General features: G+C 40.8%; 1 protein-coding gene across 5 annotated transcripts in view; it reads left to right on the forward strand.

The window, feature by feature from the left end:
* Window positions 1-25298, forward strand: part of LOC125460282 (contactin-4-like) — a 2333145-nt gene that overhangs the window by 293808 nt on the left and 2014039 nt on the right. For 3 of the 5 annotated variants that reach the window (XM_048547566.2, XM_048547564.2, XM_048547580.2), the window contains exon 2: window positions 21615-21710. The exons of the other annotated variants lie outside the window; for them this stretch is intronic. The gene's annotated coding sequence lies outside the window, so the exon portion shown is untranslated. The remainder of the gene's footprint in view (window positions 1-21614; window positions 21711-25298) is intronic. 5 annotated transcript variants of the gene reach the window in all.

Below are 25298 nucleotides of genomic sequence, written 5' to 3' on the forward strand. Positions count from 1 at the left end.
AATGCCCTTTCAGAATTTAACACAATATTCCAGCTGGTGTGAAACTAATATTTTGCTGGATTATTAATTAAACTTAATATCGCCACCTGGCACGTACTCTTATGCAGCCATGATCCCATATCCATAAACTGTTTTACTAACCTGTCCCCTTTCTGGAATATGAATCTTGGATAAGCTTTATTTCTATTCTGACAAGATATACTCAGCACTCGCTGATTCTGTCAAAATAACTATCAGCAGTTCATAAATCTTATCCATCACATGAGGACACCAGGAACAAACAACAGTGATCCCTTAGGATTTGTTTTTCTTCCTGGAGATCTATAAATTTGCTTGAATTATCATGTTATTATCAAGTCATGTTATTCTCATTCCTGCAGTGATTACTTAGAGGATGTGTCCACTAAGATGAGAACTAGTTGCTGTTTGTAATCCTGCTCATCTCATTGGCACATTTTAAGACCCTTGCGACTTTCCTGACAATCTGCTTACTGTCAGATACTGGAAGGGCTTTCAGCTGTCATGCTTTGCATCTGATGTCATGCACGTTTTCCTTTGCTTCTTTGATCCTCTGACCATCTGTTTACTCAGCTTCTGAAATTTTCTCATTTTCTCCCCTATTCCTTGTTAGGATTTGTAAATGTCTTGCTTTAATTCATTTGACACCATCTTTGTATTTCATTTGGATTCCTATGTTTTAAATACACACTGGCTGATCCTTGCTCTATACCTATTCTGAATGCCACTCAGGATATCTATTTAATCTCAGTTGAGGTGAACTGCTTGCCGATACATTCTGCAAATTTCATGGCAATTGTCGTAAAAGAAAGCTCCCAGGTATGTTAGCACTCATTCAACAGAGCTGACATCAACAAATTGGCATGTTCAAAGGGTGGAAGATCGCCACATATGGAAGGATTTCCTGTGTGGCATAGTAACTGGTGCCAGGTTATCAGTAGGACACTCAAAACTATAGTTCAAAGATGCTTTCGAATGTTGACATGGAAGTTCTAAATATTGATTCTCATAGCTTTGTGACATGAGCCAACGACAGAGGGAAGTGGTGGCATCGGCTATGGGCTGGCGTATGCTGCCATAGTGATTAGTGGCCACAGGAACTTGGCAGCACTTAAAACAACAACACGGAAGGCTCTTGATAACTACATCATGTGTGGTATTTGTGGCAGAACTCACCTTTCATCGTTTGGTCTTCTCAGTCATCAGTAAAAATGCATCATGTGAAGCTTTCTGATCCCAAGTTATTGATTTGCTGCACACCCATGATTTTACACAAATGGGATGACGTCAATAAAAACTGAAAGGATTACGGATGCTGCAAATCAGGAAAAAAAAAACAGAAGTTGCTGGAAAAGCTCAGCAGGTCTGGCAGCATCTGTGAAGAAAAGGTCAGAGTTAATGTTTTAGGTTCGTAAGGAGAAAAGGTCACCAGACCCAAAATGTTAAATATGGCTTTTTTTTCACAGAGATGTTGCCAGACCTGCTGAGCTTTTCTAGCAACCTCTGTGGGATGGTGTCAAGATTGGGAAGGAGTGTTCAAGCAATTTCCCTATCAAGTTTTTTCAAAATTTTCTGCCACATGAGGGCTCTTTGGGATTACTTCGTGGTCTCAACAATGCTGAATCATGTCAGTCCTAATCAATTTGTGATAGCAGTCACCCTGCAATATGGCAATGTGTGTTCTGTTTCTGCTTCATGGTCAGTATGATTCCACAATCAAACTGAAAGCAATATTTCCAACTCCCTTAATGTGCTGGATCATGAAATAATGAGGCCTTCCTTTCATTTAGTTATTTAGACACAAAAGATAGTTGAAAATTACAAATTTACTGTGTTTGAAATCATGCATTTATATTATCTGCCTTGCTTTCAGATAGTATCAGGGATAAAGGGAGCTGCAGATGCTGGAGAATCCAAGATAACAAAGTATAGAGCTGGATGAACACAGCAGGACAAGCAGCATCTCAGGAGCACAAAAGCTGACGTTTCGGCCTAGACCCTTCATCAGAAAGGGGGGATGGGGCGAGGGTTCTGAAATAAATAGGGAGAGAGGGGGAGGCGGATCGAAGGTGGAGAGAGGAGAAGATAGGTAGAGAGGAGACAGACAAGTTAAAGGGGCGGGGATGGAGCCTGTAGAGGAGAGTATAGGTGGGGAGGTAGGGAGGGGATAAGTCAGTCCAGGGAGGACGGACAGGTCAAGGGGGCGGGATGAGATCAGGAGGCAGGAAATGGAGGTGTGGCTTGAGGCAGGAGGAGGGGATAGGTGAGAGGAAGAACAAATTAGGGAGGCAGAGGACGAGCTGGGCTGGTTTTGGGTTGCAGTGGGGGTAGGGGAGATTTTGAAGCTTGTGAAATTCACATTGATACCACTGGGCTGCAAGGTTCCCAAGCGAAATATGATTTGCAGTTCCTGCAAAGTTCGGGTGGCATCGTTGTGGCACTGCAGGAGGCCCAGGATGGACATGTCTGAGGAATAGGAGGGGGAGTTGAAATAGTTCGTGACTGGGAGGTGCAGTTGCTTATTACGAACTGAGCGTAGGTGTTCTGCAAAGCGGTCCCCAAGCCTCCGCTTGGTTTCCCCAGTAGAGGAAGCCACACCGTGTACAACAGATGCAGTAAACCACATTGGCAGATGTGCAGGTGAACATCTGCTCGATGTGGAAAGTCATCTTGGGGCCTGGGATGTGGGTGAGAGAGAATGTGTGAGAGCAAGTGTAGCACTTCCTGCGGTTGCAGGGGAAAGTGCTGGGTGCAGTGAGGTTGGAGGGGAGTGGGGAGCAAACAAGGGAGTCATGGAGAGAGTGGTCTTTCCCGAAGGCAGACAAGGGTGGGGATGGTAAAATGTCTTTGGTGGTGGGGTCGGATTGTAGATGGCAGAAGTGGTGGAGGATGATGCGTTGTGTCCGGAGGTTGGTGAGGTGGGATGTGAGGACGAGGGGGCTTCTCCTTTGGCGGTTATTGCGGGGACGGGATGTGAGGAATGAGTGGTGGGAAATGCGGGAGACTTGGTCGAGGGCGTTTTGACCACTGCGGGATGGGGGGAGGTTGCGGTCCTGGAAGAACGAAGACATCTGGGATGTACGGGAGTGGAATGCCTCATCCTGGAAGCCAATGCGGCGGAGGTGAAGGAATTGGGAATAGGGGATGGAATTTTTGCAGATAGGTGGGTGGGAGGAGGTGTATTCAAAGTCTCCCCTCCCCGCACTGCATCCCAAAACCAGCCCAGCTCATCCCTCCCTCCCTAACCTGTTCTTCCACTCACCTATCCCCTTCTACCGTCTCAAGCTGCACCTCCATTTCCTACTTCCTAACCTCATCCCGCCCCCTTGACCTGTCCATCCTCCCTGGACTGACCTATCCCCTCCCTACCTCCCCACCTATACTTACCTCTACAGGCTCCATCCCTGCCCCTTTAACTTGTCTGTCTCCTCTCTACCTACCTTGTCCGCTATTCACCTTTGATCCACCTCCCCCTTTCTCCCTATTTATTTCAGAACCCTCTGCCCATTCCCCTTTTCTGATGAAGGGTTTAGGCCCGAAACGTCAGCTTTTGTGCTCCTAAGATGCTGCTTCGCCTGCTGTGTACATCCAGCTCCACACTTTGTTATCTTGCTTTCAGATAGTCTTCTGTTTCCCCAACTGATGTTTCTGTGGTCAATTACTGTTCAAGTATTCAACTTGGTCTGTTGAGATGTGCAGGAATGACTTGATCTGAATTTCCAGTAAGGTACTTACCGTCCCTTTTGCTTGTGATCTCAATTTGGATTGCTTCAATGAAATTGACTCCCTGTGTGAGCAAATGTGGGCTTACCCTCTGTCAATTTCTCCTTCCATTAGTAACTGGCCAGCCCTTCACATACATCTAAAGATTACATGGACAGTGTTAATATTATAATAATTTTTCTTGTGCTCTCTTCTGAATCAACATTTCCAGTAAAATGTGAAAATTCTTGAATTAACCAAGATGGTTATATAAAAATGCTATTATATCAGAAGCACAGAGTAAAATGTGATCCCAAATTTTTAACACTGTGGTGACCATGGAACTGTAAGAGGTACAAGTTTTCTACTGTATTTGTCCATGAACAATAGGGACTTGTGTTTCAAGTTAGTCATTAAAGTAGACCTTAAAATGCAAGCTTGGTTTTAATGTTAACACAACAGCAACAACAGCAATGTAAATTCTGCTGGGATGTTTTACTCTGCTTCTTCTTAAAATATCAGTATATTATGGCAATGTTTGATTAGGTCTTCACAAAACATTATGTGGTAATTCTCACTAGAATGTGCTGTTATTATTACCAAAGAAATGAAAAACTAATTCAAAACTATCGAGTGTAACTGATTTAATTACTGAATTTACAAAGTGGAACAAATTAGTTTAATATATTTATTTTGTAGTGAGGTTTTCCATTTTTCATAAATTGACTGCATAGTTATTTGTGCAAAAACTCTTATTACAATGACTAAATCAGAGGAATTTAAATGAATAAGCCATTAAAATAGGATTAAACAACACATGGACATGATCCGCATGATTTTATTGACAAGGGAAACGGACACTGCAAACATGCTTTTATGGACATGCTATCTTATGACTTAATTTGCCATTCTTCCTAGCTTTAAGAACTATATAAACTTGATGAGCACTTTTTTTTCTCAAGTAGAGGACACAATCTCATGCTTCAGCTGACAATATCAAGACTATATTTCTGTCTTCAACTAATTCCCAAGGTTTCGCAACAACTGTTTGCCATTGTTAGTAATGTTATTCATGTGGGAATGAATATTTTTTGGTGAATGTTTTCTGGAGAGCTCTGGAGAAGAACTTTTCCTTCTAATGAATATTACAGCCCTAGCCCCTTTGACTGAATTTAAATATTGATGTAAGTTTTTAAAGTTGAAATCTCAATTTTGGCTTGAATGCGATTTTATTTTACAATTGGTTTTATTAACTGCTCCATGTAAATCTGTAACCATTTTCTGACAGTCCATGCTTGAATCACGATAATCATGTTTTAGCCCTTGCAGCAGGAGCTAGAAAAGCTGAAAGGTCCGCAAATTGATAAATCTCCTGGCCCCGATGGGCTACATCCTAGAGTTCTGAGGGAGGTGGCTGAGGAAATAGCAGAGGCTTTGGTTGTGATCTTTCAAAGTCACTGGAGTCAGGGAAAGTCCCAGATGATTGGAAAATTGCTGTTGTCACCCCCTTGTTTAAGAAAGGATCAAGGCAAAAGATGGAAAATTATAGGCCGATTAGCCTAGCCTCGGTTTTTGGTAAAATTCTAGAATCCATTGTCAAGGGTGAGATTTCTAAATTCCTGAAGTGCAGGGTCAGATTAAAACAAGCCAGCATGGGTTTAGTAAGGGGAGGTCATGCCTGACAAACCTGTTAGAATTCTCTGAAGAGGTAACAATTATGTTAGACCAGGGAAACCCAGTGGATGTTATCTATCGAGACTTCCAAAAGGCCTTTGATACGGTGCCTCACGGGAGGCTGCTGAGCAAAGTGAGGGCCCATGGTGTTCGAGGTGAGCTACTCCTTGGATTGAGGATTGGCTGCCTGACAGAAGGCAGAGAGTTGAGATAAAAGGCTCTTTCTCAGAATGGCAACTGGTGACGAGTAGTGTCCCACAGGGTTCAGTGTTGGGGCCGCAGCTGTTCACCTTATATATTAATGATCTGGATGAAGGGACTGGGGGCATTCTGGCGAAGTTTGCCGATGATACGAAGATAGGTGGACAGGCAGGTAGTACTGAAGAGGTGGGGAAGCTGCAGAAAGATTTAGACAGTTTAGGAGAGTGGTCCAGGAAATGGCTGATGAAATTGAACGTGAGCAAATGCAAGGTTTTGCACTTTGGAAAAAAGAATACAGGCATGGACTATTTTCTAAATGGTGAGAAAATTTGTAAAGCAGAAGTACAAAGGGATCTGGGAGTGTTGGTCCAGGACTATCTAAAAATTAACTTGCAGGTAGAGTCCGTGATTAAGAAAGCGAATGCAATGTTGTTGTTTATCTCAAAAGGCTTGGAATATAAAAGCAGCAATGTGCTTCTGAGACTTTATAAAGCTCTAGTTAGACCCCATTTAGAATACTGTGTCCAATTTTGGGCCCCACATCTCAGGAAGGACATACTAGCCTTGGAGCGTGTCCAGTGGAGATTCACACGGATGATCCCTGGAATGGTAAGTTTAATGTATGATGAATGGCTAAGGATCCTGGGATTGTACTCATTAGAGTTTAGAAGGTTGAGGGGAGATCTCACAGAAACTTCCAAGATACTGCATGGCTTAGAAAAGGTGGATTCTGGGAACTTGTTTCCATTAGGCAGGAAGACTAGGACCCGTGGGCATAGCCTTAGAATTAGAGGGGGTAAATTTTAAACAGAAATAAGACAGCATTTCTTCAGCCAGAGAGTGGTGGGCTTGTGGAATTCATTGCCACGGGAGTGCAGTGGAGGCCAGGGCGTTAGATGCCTTCAAGGGAGAGATCGACAAATTCTTGATCTCACAAGGAATCAAGGGCTACGGGGAGAGTGCAGGGAGGTGGAGTTGAAATGTCCATCAGCTATGATTTAAATGGCAGAGTGGACTCAATGGGCCAAATGGCCTTACTTCCACTCCTGTATCTTATGGTCTTATGGTCTTATGTGTAAAAAAAAACTCATGTATTTGGTGCAAAAATTTGTTTGAGGATATCAGTAAGAGAGCAAAGATAATGGGAACTGCAGATGCTGGAGAATTCCAAGATAATAAAATGTGCGGCTGGATGAACACAGCAGGCCAAGCAGCATCTCAGGAGCACAAAAGCTGACGTTTCGGGCCTGGACCCTTCATCAGAGAGGTTCATTTCAATAAGAGAGCACTTGGTGTCAAAAATAAAGAGTCTCTGTGGTTGTGGAAGCAGAATAAAATCAGAAATCCTTTTAGAATTATGGAGGAATTTTTTTGTATGTTTTTTCACATCCTTGGTTTGGATCATGTAATCCACCAACAGGGTGGTCAATTTCCCCCGCATATACTGAGAGTGTTGATACAAAGGAAAACATTTATTCAGTGCTCTACAAAAGTATTTAAAGTACGATTTGTGATAGTCTTTGGGCTAGACTCAAAACCACACTTATTCAGCTTCACTTTAAATAATTTATAATAATATGAATTCCAGTCAGAACTGAGAAAGTTTTAACGCTATATTTTAAAGCCATCGACTGACTTTTTAATATGAGATAATTATCAAATGAACTTCACCGTTAGCCAAAGTTGCTTAATTGACTTGTCTCTCCAGTGACTCCTCGAACTTGGCTCAGGTCAATTCAAACATCTAGAATATAAAACAATTCAAGGTGAAATCCACAAAACTACTAATAACTGTATTTTGAGCACACTTCTGGTGCAGTTCAGTTTGATGACATGACAATTTACATCAGATCTATTGCAGGGAGTGGATGCAAAGCATTGGAAAATTGCAGTGAATTCAGACATAATAGAGAATGCTGGTTGCTGTAATATTCACTCACCAAAGAGTGAATCTGATGATACCTAGTCTCTGTTCAAATTTTCTCCTCAACAACTTCAAAAAATTGGCCATGTCAACCGTGTGGGGATGACAATCAACCAGATTAATGTGAAAATTCTTGTGAAATTGAAAGCCTTCAGCAGTCAAATGTTGTTAAGATTCTATTTTTTTATAAACCAAGAAGCTTTTCGATACTTCAGATGCTTGTTTACCCTGCGAGGCTGTCAATAGAATGTAGTAAAGATAGGTTCTTAGTGAAACTTTACTTGGTATTTGCTCTATAGTTGAAAATATCATAGATTTGACATTCTCTGAAATGTCCTGAGTTTCACTTACGGAGTTTGTAGATTCAATATTTAAGGTAACTTAGCAGTTTAGTTCAATACTGAGCCATCTTTTTGCACAGTATATCTATGTGTCTGATGAAAAATTGCTGCATGTCCATGATATGTTAGGATTTTAACAATCTTATTTTAAAACACTCTGTCAGAATTAGGTATTTCTAATGCAATCCTTTTCCCGTATTGTAAAAGTCAAATGCATCATCCTCACACTGACTTCTGCATTTCGAGTTAAAGAATGGTTCTGTCCAGGAGGAGGCCATTCTGCTCATCATATACAGCTGGCAAATTCCTGAAACAGTTTAATCAGTCATCTGCAGCTTTCCTTTCATAATTTGTCTTCAACAATTTATCTAATTTCAGTTTGAAAGTTATTATTAAATCTGTTTCAACCACTCATTCAGACGAGACATTTCAGATCGTAACAACTTGGCTTCAGAATTAAAAACATGTCTCCTCATGCTGCCTCTGATCTTTTTCTGATTTTTTTCAATCTATTCTTCTCATCTTGATGTACCCAGACGTTCACGCCACATGCTCGAGCTAACAGAGTGTATTTCTGCAGCTCCGTTTGTGTACTTCAGAATAATACCTTCTTGTTTTGGTACACTGATTGCCGTGTATTAAGTGGGTGGTATACCACTTTGCAGTTCATACATGCAATGCATGACATAGGAATTCCTAATTCATTTTACAATGTCGTAACAAAATAACATCTATAATCTCTGCCAAAATCCAATACTTCCTCCATTGAGATTTATACGATTTTGAACATGGCTATTAAATCTCATCTTAAACGTTTCAGCGCTAATCAAGTTCTATCTCTCTACCTAAGCCTTTGATACAGTTGCAGTAGAATGGTACTGTTCTGCCTGCTCTTCTTTACCTTGAAATGCTTCCTAAAGTATGGCCTCCAGACCTGAATAGCATGGTCAAGCCAAGGCTGAAGCAATACTTCATAAAGAATTAACAGAATTGCCTTGCTTGTCAGGTATATCCATTTATTGATTAATAAAGCCAAATATTTTCAACTTGTCCTGCCTTCTCCAACAATATGTTTTAAGAACAACTGTATTCATTGACCCGCTTTAAAATTATGCTCTTCCATTTATAACAGCCTTTTTTAATCTTCCTCCAAATGTGTAACTCTCACAGTTCTCAGCGTTAAATTTTATCTACCACTGCTAGGCTATTTCACTTGTCTACATGCGTGCTCCAAATACCTATACAGTTCTCTCACAGGACTTGTTTAGCTCAGTTGGCTGGTTTGCGATGAAAAGACACCAACAACAGCATGGAGTTCTTTTCCTGCACCAGCTAAGGTTACAATGAAGGATGCTCCTCTCAAATTCTCCCCAAACCAAATGTATGGTGACCCTCAGATAAAAACACTACAAGTCAACTCTCCTGAGAGACTAGACCTATGGCCCTCTTGGATGCTTTTATATATTTCATTGTTTCATTTGCAAATGTTGCCTTGGGCACGAACTTTTGGATCATTACTATATATCCAAAAGATCTGCAGTTCTTAAAGCCATCCTTAGACAACACCCATTGTAGTGTATAGGGTCAATGTCATTAAGAACATGATACAGTTAATATTTGTGAGATAAGATTACATTTCTACTTTGAGTTCTCTTTGACAGCCTCATATCAGAGGTAACACCTTGAACTATATACAGTTAATGTTTTCTATGATCAAATAAAAAGAAGAAAGCAAGCTTAACTTGCATTAAGATGTTAACCCAATAAAGCAAAGTCCCTTCTGTTCCCAATTTGCCCCACCATGTAGAGACGTTGGATGAGAACATACAATGGTATTATTGGTGCTGAAGATTTCGATATTTCAGAATTGCCACAAGCCTCTTAGACAAGACAGAGAGCAGACCAGCCTAGCTTAGGTGGTGGTGGAGGGTGGCTTTTCAGATTGGAGGCCAGTGATCAGCGGTGTGCCGCAAGGATTGGTGCTGTGTCCACTGCCTTCTGTCATTAATATAAATTATTTGGATGTGAACGTAGGAGGTTTGGTTAGTAAGTTTGAAGATGACTCCAAAATTGGAGGTGTATTCGATAGTAAAGAAGGTTACCCCAGAGTACAATGGGATCTTGATCAGATGGGCCAATGGGCTGAAGAGTGGTAGATGGAGTTTACTCTAGATAAATATGAGGTGCCTCATTTGGAATGGCAAATCAGGGCAGGATTTATACACTTAATTGTAAGGTCCTGGGGAGTGCTGCTGAACAAAGATACCTGGGGTGCAGGTTCATAGTTCCTTGAAAGTGGAGTCATAGGTAGGCATGATAGTGAAGAAGGTGTTTGATATGCTTGCCTTTATCTGTCAGTGCGTTGATTATAAGGGTCTAGGCCCGAAACGCCAGCTTTTGTGCTCCACAGATGCTGGTTGGCCTGCTGTGTTCATCCAGCTCCACACTTTGTTATCATTGATTATAAGAGTTGGGATGTCATGTTGCTGCTGTACATAAACAGCAGTCATTGAGTCAGAGAGCCACTTTTGGAACACTGTGTGCAATTCTGGTCTCCCTGCTATAGGAAAAATGTTGTGAAATTTGGACGTGTTCAGAAAAAATTTCCAAGGATGTTGCCAGGTCTGGAGGATTTGAATGAGAGGAAGACGTTGAATAGACTGGGCTATTTCCCCTGGAGCATCGGAGGCTGAGGGGTGACCTTATAGAGGTTTATAAAATCATGAGGGGCGTGGATAGGGTAAATAGACAATGTCTATTCCCCAGGTGGGGGCGCTCAAAACTATGTGAGAGGGGAAAGATTTAAAAGGGATCTAAGGGACAATCATTTTCATGCAGGGCTTGCGCATGTATGGAATGAGTTGTCAGAGGAAGTGGTGGAGGCTGGAATAAGAACAACATTGAAAAGGCATTGAGATGGGTAAATTAATGGGAAGGGTTGAGAGACATATAGGCCAAATGCTGGCAAGTGGGACTCGACTAATTTAGGTTACCTAGTTGGCATGGACGCGTTGGACTAAAGGATCTGTTTCCATGTTGTATGGCTCTCTGACTCAATGACTGCTGTTTATGTTTCAAATTTCCAGCACCTTTACTTTCATTTTGCCCAATTAAATGCCCCATGTTTTGCAAATTAAGTGTGGTCAGTCTTAATTTAAAATTTTTGCACTCGGTGACAAGCTTGTAGTGGCCTCAGCAATGTGGTCATGTTGAGCTGTGTGACAGATTTGAGCAAGAAGTCCAGCGAGACCCATTTCATGTCAAGAGCAATAACACATGCCCTTTTTTTTGTACTTTTCACAAGTGGCGAGGTGAAATTTACATCAGGCACTGCCATTTGACAGGGATATTGGTTACTAAATGCTGGTTAACAATCCAGATTGCCTCATTAAATATCAAGCCTGCCATCTTTCCAAAGTTGCCAAACAAGTTTGATGTTGGGTAATCTTGAGTCGGAAACTAGAGCAAGCACCTGGTGGATTCAACTAGTCATGCACTCTGGTTGAGCTCCATGTTAGAAACCAGGCACCATTGTCTCATGGAACACTTTGATCTAATTCATGAGGTGTGAGATAACTTCGCACTGGTTATCATGGATGGCTTCTGTTGTTTAGCAGACAGTCTTTGTACTGCAGTTTCTCCAGATTAACACCTCCATTGTAGGTCCTGCTCCCTGGAATGCTTGCTCATTGTCTTCATTGAGCCAAAGTTGACTTCCTGGCTTCTTAACATGGATAGTCATGATATGGATGTGACAGAGTTGCACTGAGTGGACAAGGTCAGAAGTCACACAGCACCAGATTATAGTTCAACACATTTATGTGAAACGCAAGCTTCTAGAGCCTTACAAGGTTAGTGTGAGGGATATGTTGTATTCCTGACACAGATTGTAGTTGAATGTTGAATTCTGCTGCTCGTCACAGCTTACCATGCCTCGAGATGGTCTTGGATAATTTTAAGAAGTTTACTCCCCGAGTTGACTTGAAAATAAACCAGCTTGTTGATAAATGTGTTTGACATGGTATCTGTTCCAGTGACTTAGGTGCAAGATTTCCTTGTTTCTTCTCTGTGTTCTGCAACTGTAAATGAACTTTACATAGCTGAGAGTGAAGACTCATTGTTATCTTTGCTGCTATGGTTGTAAGGACAGAAATGGCTGCTCTTCAATCCACTTTTTTGCCATTTTGTTATAACCTTGATCCATTCAAAATTGTAGAACGTAATTTATTTAACAAACCAAAGAAAATAATTACTTGTTGGCATGTTCCGAATTGAGAACAATTGTGATGTGATGTATCCTGACGAGATTGAGGTAGCCCCATTAAGTACTTGCAGTTTAGATTTGTACTGTTCCCAGAAAATGTGAAATGAAAACATTTAACTTTTTGTCATTCTTTGAGATGTTATAAATAACATAAGTCAGAGTATTGGAACTTAATGGAAGCTTGATGAATTTCTTAATTTGATTATAGTATTTTGTTTGACGAATCCTCAGTTACTGGCCTCTGGCATTTTTGGAAATTGGCAGGAAGAAAGATTGGAATAATTTAATTTGTCAGATCTGTTTTACCTTTAGCCTGTTCAAAGGGGAGAAAGAATTGCTTGCATTTTGCTAATGCACCTTTGTTCCATCTGCAGAGATACTTCTGAACATTGAGACTGCTCATGCAAACTAATAGAGCCAATAAATAGCTGGAGGAAATGCATTGAAGCTTCTTGTGGCATTATGTTTACAGCTCATAGATTAAATTGAGTTGACTTACTGTCCCTACAAAATTATTATAAAAGGTGAACACACTGATCAAGACAAAAAATTATGTTTTATATGAGTAAATTGGAGGCAACAGTAATGCAGATACAAACTTGAACTTTTAAAGGCTAAATGCCTTTCTCTAAATTTAGCAATCATTTATTTTGAGACTACATAGAATTTGTCAATATTGATTTGGAAGAAGACTATTTATAAATATTAGAATATTATCCAACTATGAAGTTTTACCAGGACTATATTTTGAGTGTGATAGCATTAACCTTATCATTACAATTAGGGTAAGTGTAATCTGAGCTGATTTTTGAAGTAAGGGGCGCAACAAAATATGATTTTTGAAAATAATCACTTCTCTCTACTTCTGATAGAATGATGGTGAAGTAAAGTAGGAATGACAATTTTGTTGAAACAAATGGCATAATAAGATAAAATGTAGTAAGGAATCAGCAAATCAAATATACTGGAGTCAGCTACTTAAAATGATTGTTGGGCACCACAGGTCAAATAATTAAGACTGAAATCTTGTAACCACACATGTCTTTGTGTCCAAACTACCCACTATCATTTCTGTGAATAGGCACATTCAGCAGAAACTCTCCTATTGATATATATTTTACTGACCTAAACTTGGGTGTTAGGGACACAATTTCAAATTTTGCCGACAACGCAAATCTTTGAAGTATTGTTCGATGTGAGGAGAATGCCATCCAACCTCAAGTGAACATTGATCAGCTGCTGACATGGCCAGGCTTACAGATGGTGCTGTTGCCATGCATCAGCTGCCCACTCCTTCTTGACTGAACAATTTTAGGTAATACTGCCAATGGAGCTTCAGTGAGTTACGGCAGTTCATCTGGAAGATCATATACCCTATTGCCACTGTGGGTTAGTGTTGAAGGGAGTGATTGTTGAGGCTGATGGTTTGGGGGTGTCAATCAGTTTGACTGTTTTGAAATATATGGGTGTCAAAATTTTTTGAGTGTTGTTGTAGCTGAGCTTATCCTGGTCAGTGAAGGGTGGACATGCGCTGGGGAGACAGCTTGTGAATTGCTCATCTAAGGATTTCTCAATTCTGAATTGCACTTTTGCCCACAGTATCTATGTGATTGGTGCAGTTCAATTTCTGGTCAATAATAATTCCTTGGATATTGATTTGGGGGGATTTAGCAATGATAATACCACTGAAAGTGAAGAGGGGATAGTTAGATTCTCTTGTTGGAGATGGCCATTGTCTGATACCTGTATGGCATGAATGTTATTTACCACTTATCAAGCAAGTCTGGATGTTGTCCAGATTGTGACCATGCTATGGCTTTAATAGGGATATTTTATCCTATTTTTTGTGATGTAATTTTGAGACAAAGGTGATGTGCCGTCTGCTCTAAGACAATATAATAAATAGCTTATGAGGCCTCAGGGTTGTTTTTAAAGTTTGAATGACAGAAGCAGCCTGAATGGGTGAGGTCAAGCTCCCATCGAACCAGGATTTTTAGTTGCTGGTGTCTTGAAGCTTGATGTGGAATCATTTATTTCTACCTCTGTTACAGCCAAAAGCTGGGATTCTCTTCTTGCTGCTAAAGTTTCATGCAAGATAATCTATTTTACTGAATTTGCTATTGCCAAGCGTGTGCTTATGGGGTATTACTATATTGGAACAGTTAATTAATGGTAATTAATTTATAATATTTTGTTAATCATTTCAAGAGAGTTTCAGTCAAGTCAATCGTTTCTTTTTATTTTGTCTGTATTTTAGCTGTAGTGTGAAAATAAAATGTATTTTGCTTAAAGTCGACCAGTTTGAGCAATCACATTACACCTGGAATACAACGCCTTACTCTTACCTTTACAAGAAAAAAATGTTTGGGTCGAGGCTATCTTCCCAATGTGTTTTGAAGAGGATTGGTCTGGTCCGTAACAAAATGCTCGTACATAAGCATGTGGACGACTTTAGTTCCCAAGAAGTTCACAACTGATACTGAACACTGTGCAATCATCAGCAAACATCCCCAATTCTGACTTCATGATGGAAGGAAGGTAATTGTTTAAGAATTTTTTAATTGCAGAAATATACTTTATTCATAGAAGGAAATTTTTACGTATATAAGCAGCTAATGAATCTGTTCAGATCTAAACTAACTTACAAAATAAAATATTGGTGTTTGCCTATCTCTATACTGACAATGAACTGAGTGGATTTTAGCTGAGGCCTCAGCAGGATCCAGTTACTGGATGGACATCCGTTATGCTTCGGCAGAAGGACCTCGCTTTGTGGTTTTTCCCCACTGCACCTTGGCAGCAGCTGTGTCAACCTTTAGTACCTCCCTCAGCATGTCGTCCTGGACCTTGGAATGTGTCAGTCTGCAACACTCAGTCAGGGTCAACAGTTTCAGCTGGAAGACCAACAAGTTTCAGGTAGACCAAAGAGTGTTTTGCACCATGTTTATGGTCATCCATGCACAGCTGATGCCTGTCTCAGCGTGCATCCCGGGGAACAAACCATAGGGCACAGAGCCCCACGTCATGGAACTGCTCGGGACGAACCTCGACAAAAGGCACTGCATTTGCCTCCAGACTTCCTTTGTGTTGGCACATTCCAGAAGGTGGTGTGTGACAGTCTAGTGCCCCCCCCCCAACCCCACAGCCACTTTGAGGGCAGCATGCAGTGGCACAGAGTCTGGACATGCAGGAGGGATCTCATAAGCAGAGCCCTTTGTCACCAACAGCCAAGCAATGTCCTGGTGCCTGTTGGAAAGCTCTGGGGATGAGCTATTCTGCCAAATGACTATGACAGTTCATGCAGGAAACCACTCAACAAGATCTACCCTTTCCTTTTCTCAAAAGGCCTTGAGTACGCTCTGTGCTAACCACGGCCTAATGGTCTTGTGGTCAAAGGTGTTTTCTTTCACAAATTGCTTCACAAAGGACAGGTGGCACAGGATGGTCCAAATACTCGGAGCGTTCCCAGCAACGAGGCCAGGCCTATCCTTCGCAGCACCGGGGACAGGTAGAACCACAGTGAGCAATGACACTTGCTGTTTACCTACCGAGGATCTATGCACAGTTTGTTGCAGCCACACACAAAGGTGGCCATCCCGGTAAGGGTAGCAATGGGTACGTTTCTCCCCCCTTCCTCCCCTTCTTTATACATAACGCCCGGTCAAACTCAGTCTATCTTCAACCTCCAAATGAAATGAAAGATGGCCCAGGTGACAGCAGGGGCACAAGTTCAGGGAATAGGCCAGACCTGCACCATGTACAACAGCACTGAGAGTACCTCACAACTGATGGCCAGGTTTTATCCTGCATTGGATAGGGACCAGTGCTCCTATCCACCTAGTTTCTGCCTGAGTTTGATGATACACTCCTGCCAAGTTTTGGTGCATGGTACAGCCCCTACGAACCAAATACCCAGCACCTTCAGGTGGTCTGTTGTGACAGTGAAGGGGATGAAAGATTGTTCGGCCCAGTTCCCAAAGAACATGGCATCAATCTTGCCCCTACTGACTTTCGTACCCAAGGCCAGTTCAAACTGGTCACAGACGCCCATGAGCCTCTTCACTGACAGTGGATCTGAGCAGAAAATGGTGATGTCATCCATGTACAGGGTGGCTTTGACCTGCAGGCCTCCCTTGCCTGGAATAGTCACCCCTCTCAGGCTCACATCTTTCCTGATGGACTCAGCAAAATGCTCTGTACAACACACAAACAAGGCAGGAGAGAATTGCCAGCCCTGCCTGACTCTGGACCTGATCGGGAAGTTTTCTGATTCTCACACATTGATTGAGACTGTGCTATCAATGTTGGTGCAGAGAAGTTAGATCCAATTCAGATATCTTCTCCATTACCCATTTTGGAGAGAATATCTCTCATGAATGTGTGTGATATCCTGTCTAAGACCTTTTCTTGTTCCAGGCTGATGAAGCAGTGTCCACCCTTTTGTCCTGCACACAGGTGATCATATCCCTGTGGAGCATGAGGCTCCCAGCAATCTTCCTGCCCTGAGTGGCACAGGTTTGGTCAGGGTGAATTCCCAATCCTGGAGCAGACCTCATCCAGTTGTTAGTGGCTTCAGGCAGGATTTTATAATCCACATTCAGCAGCAAAATTGGTCGCCGGCTTCTAATTACCTCCCTCTCCCTCTTCTGCTTGTAGATGAGGGCGATGATACCTTTTCTCATGGATTTGCACATGGTACCTGCCTGAAGTGTACTGTCATACACCTCCAGCAGGTCCTGGCCAATCAGCTCCCACAGAGCCGAATACAGCTTGGCCGGTAAGCCATCACTTTAGGGAATTTTATTCTTTTCGAAGGACTTGAGAGCCTTGATCAGCTCAACCAGAGATAACAGCTGGTCCGGCCTCTCATGCGTGCTGTATCTCAGACCTCTGTGATAGAGCACAGGGATGACTGGGAGGCAACATTGCCTGTGCACTTTGTATCAGACATAAAAGGATTTGTTGATCCTCAGGATGTCAGACTGAGATGACATCACCAAACCATCTCCTTTCTTCAGGCCACTGAGCACAGAGCACTCCTTTTGTACCTTCTGGAAGAAGAATATCACCCTGCTCCATGGATCAGATGCTGGACTGGAAGATTATCTTGGAAGCCTCCATGGACCAAGGCTTGCTGGCTCTTCATCTCTTGGAAATCCTCTGTGATAGCAACCCCCATCATCTGATTACATTACTGAAGATGGTTGGGGCCAGGAAAATAGCCTGTGTCACTCTTGCAGTGGAGAAGGATTATGGATCTCCAACCACAATTGATCTCTCTTTTGCTAGCTATGAGCAAAAAGCATTTGTGGTCAATTCTGACTGACTCTATTTCTGTTTGGTCTCTTCTATACGAAACTCAGTGAAAAATTGCCTTGATGTCAACAGCAGTCAACTCCACTTCACTGTGGGCTTGAGCCCTTTTGATTCTGTTTGGCTAATGATTAAAATGAGATATAGAGACGATTGACCCTGGCAGAACCCAAACTGATTGTCAGTGAACAAATTTATTCCTTTTCACGTGCCACTTAATGGATCTATCAATTACTCTCCAATCACTTTTCTGATGATTTAGAGTAAATTGAAAAGAAGACTAGGGGGCAAATATTTCAGGTGAGATGAGAGATATTTAATAAAAAAAAAGACATGAAGGATATTTTGTTTTTTACGCAGAGGGTGGTTCACATGTAGAATGGGCTTCCTGAGGAAGTGGTGGATATGGCCACAGTTGCAACATTTAGAAGACACTTGGACAAGTACATGAATATGAAAGGATTGGAGGGTTATCCACCAGAAGCAGACAGGTGGGGCTAGATTAGTTTGGGGTTATGTTTGACATGGGCCAGTTGGTTCGAAGTGTCTGCTTCTGTGCAGTGTGACTGTATGACTCGATGACAATAAATAGTCGGGTTGGATTCGTCCTGATGTTAGTGAACTGGACGTGCCTTGTCAGTCCAAATAGTAGCAATTAGCAGACAAAGCATCCTGATTTAGCCTCTGCAAAACAGGACAACCTCAGACCTTAAGAACTCCTTATAACACAGTGGAAGTATATTTGGGTTCATGTCCCACCTGCTCCAGAGATGTGTCATATCATATCTGAACAAGGTGAATAAAAATATCTAGCCTCAGATGATAGAAAGCCCTGGAACCTGCAATTTAAAGCTACATTTACAAAGCTTTTTATTCAAATACTCATCTTTGTGAAAAGTGTTTTAATGTCATCACAATGCATTTTGGATCTTCGGAGAGTAGAGCTGAAGTTTTCAAAGCAACAGTTTTGGAAAAGGAGTCATAACACCATGTGTATGTTTGAGAAGGGAGATAGAACATGGTTAGGCAATTTTAGGCTAATCAGCTAAAGACTGGAAAGACAGAAAATGACAGAATCTCCATAGAAGGCTAAAATAAAAATAATCTTCGAAAAGTTAAAGTTGTAATAATGAAGAGTCAACATAAAGCTGAAGGAAGTTTCTCCTTGACAAAGTGAATTATTGAAAGAGGTAACAAAATGGACAAGGATAATTTATGGGATATAATTTACCTAGATTCTACAAGGTCTCTGATAAGGTACTACACAAAGACTAATGAATGAGGCCATAGCCAGTAATGTTGAGAACATGTAGTCGAATTTATAGTTAGGTGGCTGTGAGTCAGAAACTGCAGATTGGGAGGTAAGGCGTAATTATTCAGAGCAGCAGAATGTTAATGAGATTGGTAAGGTCCACAAATGTTTAATTAAGGAGTACATACAGAGAGAGATGGCTGGGACACAGAGTGAGTATTTGGATATGGGAAGCTGAATGCTGTAAATAAACCTTTTATTAAGAAAAGAAAGTGCTGACTTTCATATTTCACCATCTGGCTTGGGATCCAATTAGCATAGAAGGTTGGGAGTAGGGATCCATAAAAATAAATGTTGGGACCATGGTTGTTCACAATTCATATTAATGACTATATTTTGAAATCAAAAGCAAACGACATACTTTGATTCATTCCTAGATGTCTGGAAGTGAAAAAAAAATGCTTCAAACCTTGGTTACACCACACTTGGAATATAATGTCATCTTCTATTTGCTGTACTTCACCGAGTGTGACGAACCCGACTTGACGCTTCCACCCCCAACCTCCACCAAAATATTTTAAGTCGGCAACCTAGCCCTAACTTTTTATTAATTTAAAGGCAAATGTGAAGTGTTGTGTTTCAGATAATATTCAACTGGTCAAACTATTTGGCGTTAAGCAAAACACAATTTATAGTTAAAACACAACAAAAGAAATAAGAACTTCGAACAACTTAACTCTATTGGAAAGCCTAACAGAATAATAGATACAGTTACTTTTACTAATTAACAGTTCCAATGTAGCAACATCCCATAATCACAAACCTTAGCAAATTGGTAAAACCAGATGCAGGTTATCTCATATGCAATCCAGCATCAGCAGAGAGAGAAAAAAATTCATCAAGAGAGAGAGTAGTATCTCAGAGACATTTCACTGCAGTTGCCAAACCCTTTGAGATTCCGATAGCATCAGCTTAAATCTAAACCTATAAAAAATTAGAAATCCTGGTCTGGAAGCGTTGGCCACATAATCTAGGATGATTCTATTTTTCCAACTTAAAAAAAACCCAAGACCTCACAAGCTGTTTATGTTACCACAGACTACTTGCTCCACCTCATTCAATCTCTCTTTTAAAAGAAACCAGGACAAGATTTACCTCTTAAAGCCACAGCATCGTCACACAAAGATGTCAAGGTACTGGACAATATGCAAAAAGAAGTTTTACAAGGGTGACAGCAGAATTGGAGGGTATACCTATGAGTCAAAATTGAACATGTTTGAAAATCACAGGCTGAAAGGTGACCAACATACTTGACAAAAACGTTTTCTTTCTTATGTGGCTTTTCATAAAAACTACAGGCCATTAATCTGATGTAAACCCCAAGGAATTAAGTAAGGATGGTAATGAAAGTGTTGGATGCATTGTCATGGGATGTAGTTTGTACAAAACGTTTAGATAAGCAGATTATGAAGGAGATAGAGCTTTAAGGTGAAATACAGAACGACTGAGAGACAAGATTAGGCCTAAAGTTACTGTTTGAGCGATACGGCCTACATCTGTGTTCAATGTAATTCGATGGAAAGTCAATCAGAGATGCAGATGTTCAAGGGTCATTTGAAGGTCTCATTTGGATGTGAAAGGTGCATTGGGATATTTTGAAATCAACCTTCTCCAACATGGCATCACACCCTGCTGGAGTAGGATGGCATTTGAACTCAGGCTTTCTGGATGAGAGGTAGAGACTGTACCACTGTGCCACATCATAATAGGACTCTAGGAAAGCAATTCAAACCTTTGATCCTGCTCTGCATTTAATAAGATCACAGCTAACCTGATTATTCCACATTTCTACCTACCGACAGTAACCTTCCACCTCCATGCATATTAAGAATTCAACAATCTCTGCCTTGAAACAAATATTCAAAGACTTTGCTTCTGTTGCCCTATGAAGAAGTATTCCAAAGATTCTCAGCCCTCTGAGAGATTAACAAATATCCTAATCTGTGTTCTAAACTGGCAATCATTTATTTTTAATTAGTGACCCTTGGTACGAGATTCTTCCATAAAAGTAACCGTCCTTTCAGAGGAACTTGTTGCACGGAGGTAACGTCCTTACCTCTGAGCCATCTGCTGCAAACGTATTTCATAGCATCTCTGAATAGAGTGAATTTAAAATATGTGACCTTGTGAGAGGATTCTAGAGCTGAATTGGTAATTTCCCCATTTCTGGACCAGGAGAGCTGTGTTCACATCCCATCTGCTTTAGGTTTGTTATAACATCTCTGAGCAGGTTGATTTTAAAAAAATGATACTACTTTCTAAACTTTATCCTGCCTTTACTCCATTTTAAAGGAAAAGAAAACAATTATTTCTACGTCCACTCTTTCAAGAGCTCTCAGATTTTTATGTTTCAATCAAGTCCTCAGACAACTGGGCCATTCCAGGTGTCAGTTTAGTGGACTTTCTTTAATCTACTTTGGACTGAAAATTGAGATATGTTGTGCAAAATCGTGTCCCGTATTTCATGCTGTTAAGATTTTGAAATAAAGTTGTGATGCTTTTTCTGCAATTTATTGAATCGTGGTGTTATAGTTATTGAGTAGATGTTACATAAGATATTGAAGAGTCATTTGTTCCCAGTCCGTTTCGATGTCTGAGCTAATTCAGGCTTGAGCTCATTGATGGATGCTGGATGATGGTTGTGCTGATTTTTAGCAATTGTGGAAGACTCCTTTAATTTGAGTCCATTGTGACAGGTAGTTCGAGTCAATTCTGCCATCGCGTAAAACCCTTCAGATTTGAATATTCTGATTCTGTTGCATTGTTGGGTTCAATTTGGTCAAGTGAATATATTAAAGCATTTTGTGCAAATACAGTTTCTCAACCATTCATGAAAGAAGATGTTTGTTCTTCTTTGCTTAACAGAGAAAGCCTTTTCGAGAGCAGGCATATATTTATGCGACAAAGGACTAAATAGAGGAAATATTGAACTCTTCAAAGAACCATTGTGAAGTCCATTTGGTAAGTAATTTGCCGAGCACTTAAAATTGCTTGATGGATTAATACTAATTTGTTTTTTTTATACACCAGAAAGATGGTAGGCCTGTGGGGTTTTGTTTGTTGATGCTTTGAAAGTTTATTATGTTGGTTGTGGATTGTGGTAGAATTGGTATCACAATAAAATTATTGTTCCTAATTCACAGTGGAATGAAGTGTATCAGTAAAGCTCAGTGCAATAAAAATCATTATAATACGTTTTTGTCAAATAGACATAAGTTGGAGATGCATTGGTCCTTGGAGATGTAAATGTCCTTGTTTTCTGCTAACAGCTGATGCAAAGCATTTGTCATTTCCTTTATTAAATTTGAACCAAATAAATTGATCTTCATTTCTGTCTCCGAAGAGAGTCTCAGATTTCTCAATCTATTTAAAGCCATAGCATATATGATACAATTTTGTTCCAGGGCTTCTCAAACAGCAGTCCTCTTGACACTACAGGGCTAGGATTCATTGCACTGTTTAGATATCCACAGTACTCTCCTTTTCTTTCTAGCTCTAGGATCTAAGGGAATGCACAAGGACAGTTAATTAATTATTGTATACAATGCTCACTTATAAATTTTAGTTTGGCATATTTGTACTGTGATGGCTTTGTTTTTACGTTGTAGCAGAGTGGTCCCTCTGATCGTCAGGAAGATAAGATGTGGGACTGTTGGTGAAGGGATGATCAGCTTGTGTTATTGATATTGCACTTGGATGAGCTCTACACAGACAACATGGCTGTAAATTTTGTCTTTGTTCTTCTTTGTTCTTCTGTAATGTCTTCCTTATTCTCCTGTCCTCCTTTCTCACTAAGTAACTGGTAGCGACAGCTGTCCTCCTGATGTCAATGTGATATACTACCACAAATCTTGCCGTTCATTCCTGCAGTACTGCTGTGCCAATATATGCCAGCAGAGATCCTCATGGCATTTTTGGAAAAGTGAAGCAACTCTTTAAAGTTGCTTCAATATGCCAAAAATGATTTCTCACAGTTTGTGCAGCAGCATGCCTTTTATTTTAGTAAGTGTGCCTTCAGTGAACAGCCTTCGTTGCCCAGTTTGTTGCCTTTTGGATTGCTGTGATAGCTATCTAGCACTGGGGAGTGCTATCTGATCAGAGTATCATGACTGCTGGCTGACCTGATACTATCCACTGACCTGCTTGACCCTTTGCCTCTATTGTAGACACTGAAGCAATGGAATCCACTTCTGTAACACTGACGTGCAGGGTCACAGTGCAATGTGCATGCACTCAGTAAAATCCTAAAACTCAGGTGAGTCTGTAATTCTTACAGAACTACATACTCATACTCTGCCTGCTTTTTTTTCAATCAGATACTCTGAAGTATAATTCCCTCAATAATGAGCAACCACCAGTGACTTTGCCAATGCAGCACAATGGACAGTAAACTGCGTGATGTTCCAAATATTTCTAGCCTTAGCTGGGGAAGAAGAATAATTGAGTTTTACAGTTACAGTTGCAGCACCCTTAGTGAAAAGCAGGCATGCTACACATGAAGTGCAGATTGGAGAATAGTACAGGCAGATATGACCTTCTGCTCGGTGCCCTTCTCCTCCTTTGCCTTCTCTTTTTCCAGCAGTTTGTCATAGTATTCAAAATCGCTCTTTATTTTTGAAATTCAATCTTTGTCTCTGAGAATACCCGTTCTGCACATATGCCTGTGAGCAGCACGTTTGTTCAGAATGAACACTGGAAGGATTTGTAGATTATTCTATTTCTGTATTTTGCAATTTTTATTTTCAAGCTTTGAATTTTTTTTTCCATTTCATATTCAAGCATAAATTTGTAGCCTGGCAAGAAAGCACTCACCTCATTTTAAAATCTGCTCAAGGAATGTTACAGTTGTACAAGAAATTGCTGAGGCCACATTTGGAGCACCACATACAATTCTGGTTGCCCTACTATATGAAGGATATTATTCAACTGGAAAGGGTGTAAAAAAGATTTACAAGGATGTTACCAAGAATAGACGGTTTAAATTATGATGGGATGCTGGATAGGCTGAGAATATTTTTTTTCCCTGGAGCATAAGAGGCTAAGGAGTGACCTCATACAGGTTTATAAAATCATGGGAGTTACAGATACAGTGAATAGTCAAGGTCATCCCGAGGGTAGGGGTGTCCAAATCTAGTGGCATAGGCTTAAGCTGAGAAGTGAAAGATTTAAAAGACACCTAAAAGGCTGCCAAAGGAAGTGGTAGAGGTGGGTACAATTACAATATTTAAAGTGCATTTAGACAGATGCATGGATTAGAGGGATAACGGACCAAATACAGGTGAATGGGATTAGTTTATGTTCGAAAATCTGGTTGGCATGGATGAGTTGAGCTGAAGGGTCAGTTTCCATTCTGAATGACTCTATGATGGTAAGTCAGCAAAATGCCCTTCAGTACCTTGTCACACCACTCCTGACAGACACTTGCCACTTGGGAAAATTGCAAAAAGCACCAAACACTTCTACAATTGCAGCAACAGCTGGATGAAATGAACCAGCAATGACATGGTTGAAATAGCACTGGTGGGCCCTTCCTGTTGCACGTCACCTGATGAAGGAGCAGCCCTCCTGCGTGATTTCAAGTAAACCTGTTGGACTATAACATGGTATCATGTGACTTCTGACTTTGCCCACCCCAGTCCAACACCGGCACCTCCACATCATGCTGAATGTAGGCTTTGTTGTGTGAAGTAAAGAAAGGGATTTATTCAGAAAGTGGAGTTCCAAAATAGCTTCAAATCAGTGTTGAATGCTGATAAATATTGTGACCTGTGTGCTCTGCATCTTTCTACTAGATGTTCACTGGACACCCACTCCTGATTGTAGTCATATGACATTTGTTATCCTTTGAACCACAGGGTGTCCTCATGTTAAACATACTGATTTGGCCCTCAAAAGGAACTTGCAACACCCCAAAAAATGACCATCACATTACTTACTTTCTTGTTTAAAGTAAAACAAAGAATTGTGGATGCTGGAGATGATCTTTCACTTGGGGATCCTGCAGTTCCGTTCCTTTCATGATTTCAGCACAGCCAGCTCATTCTCAACCACTCAATGTCCTATTATCACATTACTTGGACAACTTCTAGCACAGTTTATCCATTCTCTGCTACTCTTAGCTATCAACACATCTTATGCAGTTTCCTTTTTCTGTCGTGGCCTGTTATAAATAATCCCCTTATCTGCCGATCCATTCATATCTCTCTCTGAGCTCTGTCTCCTATCTGCTCACCTTCTCTGCTCCCTGCAAACCTTTCTTCAGCATAAGTGCCATGTTTTGCCAGCTGCTATCAGTTCTAACGAAGAGTCCCGGATTCAAAACGTTAACTCTCCTTTCTCTCTCTGCAGATAGTGCCAGGCCTGCTCAGGTTTTCCAGCAATTTTTGTTTTACTACGATCTCACTTTGTGGCTCTTTTTGTTTTGCTTTGAGTACTCTGTGTAAGTTATAATCAAGTGTTCACAGTCCATTCCACAGCATCTGAGTTTTGTGAAACTTCAACATCGCCAGTATTTACTCTATTTTAGCTTTTAACGTGGTTAAAAATAAA

Source organism: Stegostoma tigrinum, chromosome 11 (assembly GCF_030684315.1).
Source record: "Stegostoma tigrinum isolate sSteTig4 chromosome 11, sSteTig4.hap1, whole genome shotgun sequence".
Taxonomy (NCBI): domain Eukaryota; kingdom Metazoa; phylum Chordata; class Chondrichthyes; order Orectolobiformes; family Stegostomatidae; genus Stegostoma; species Stegostoma tigrinum.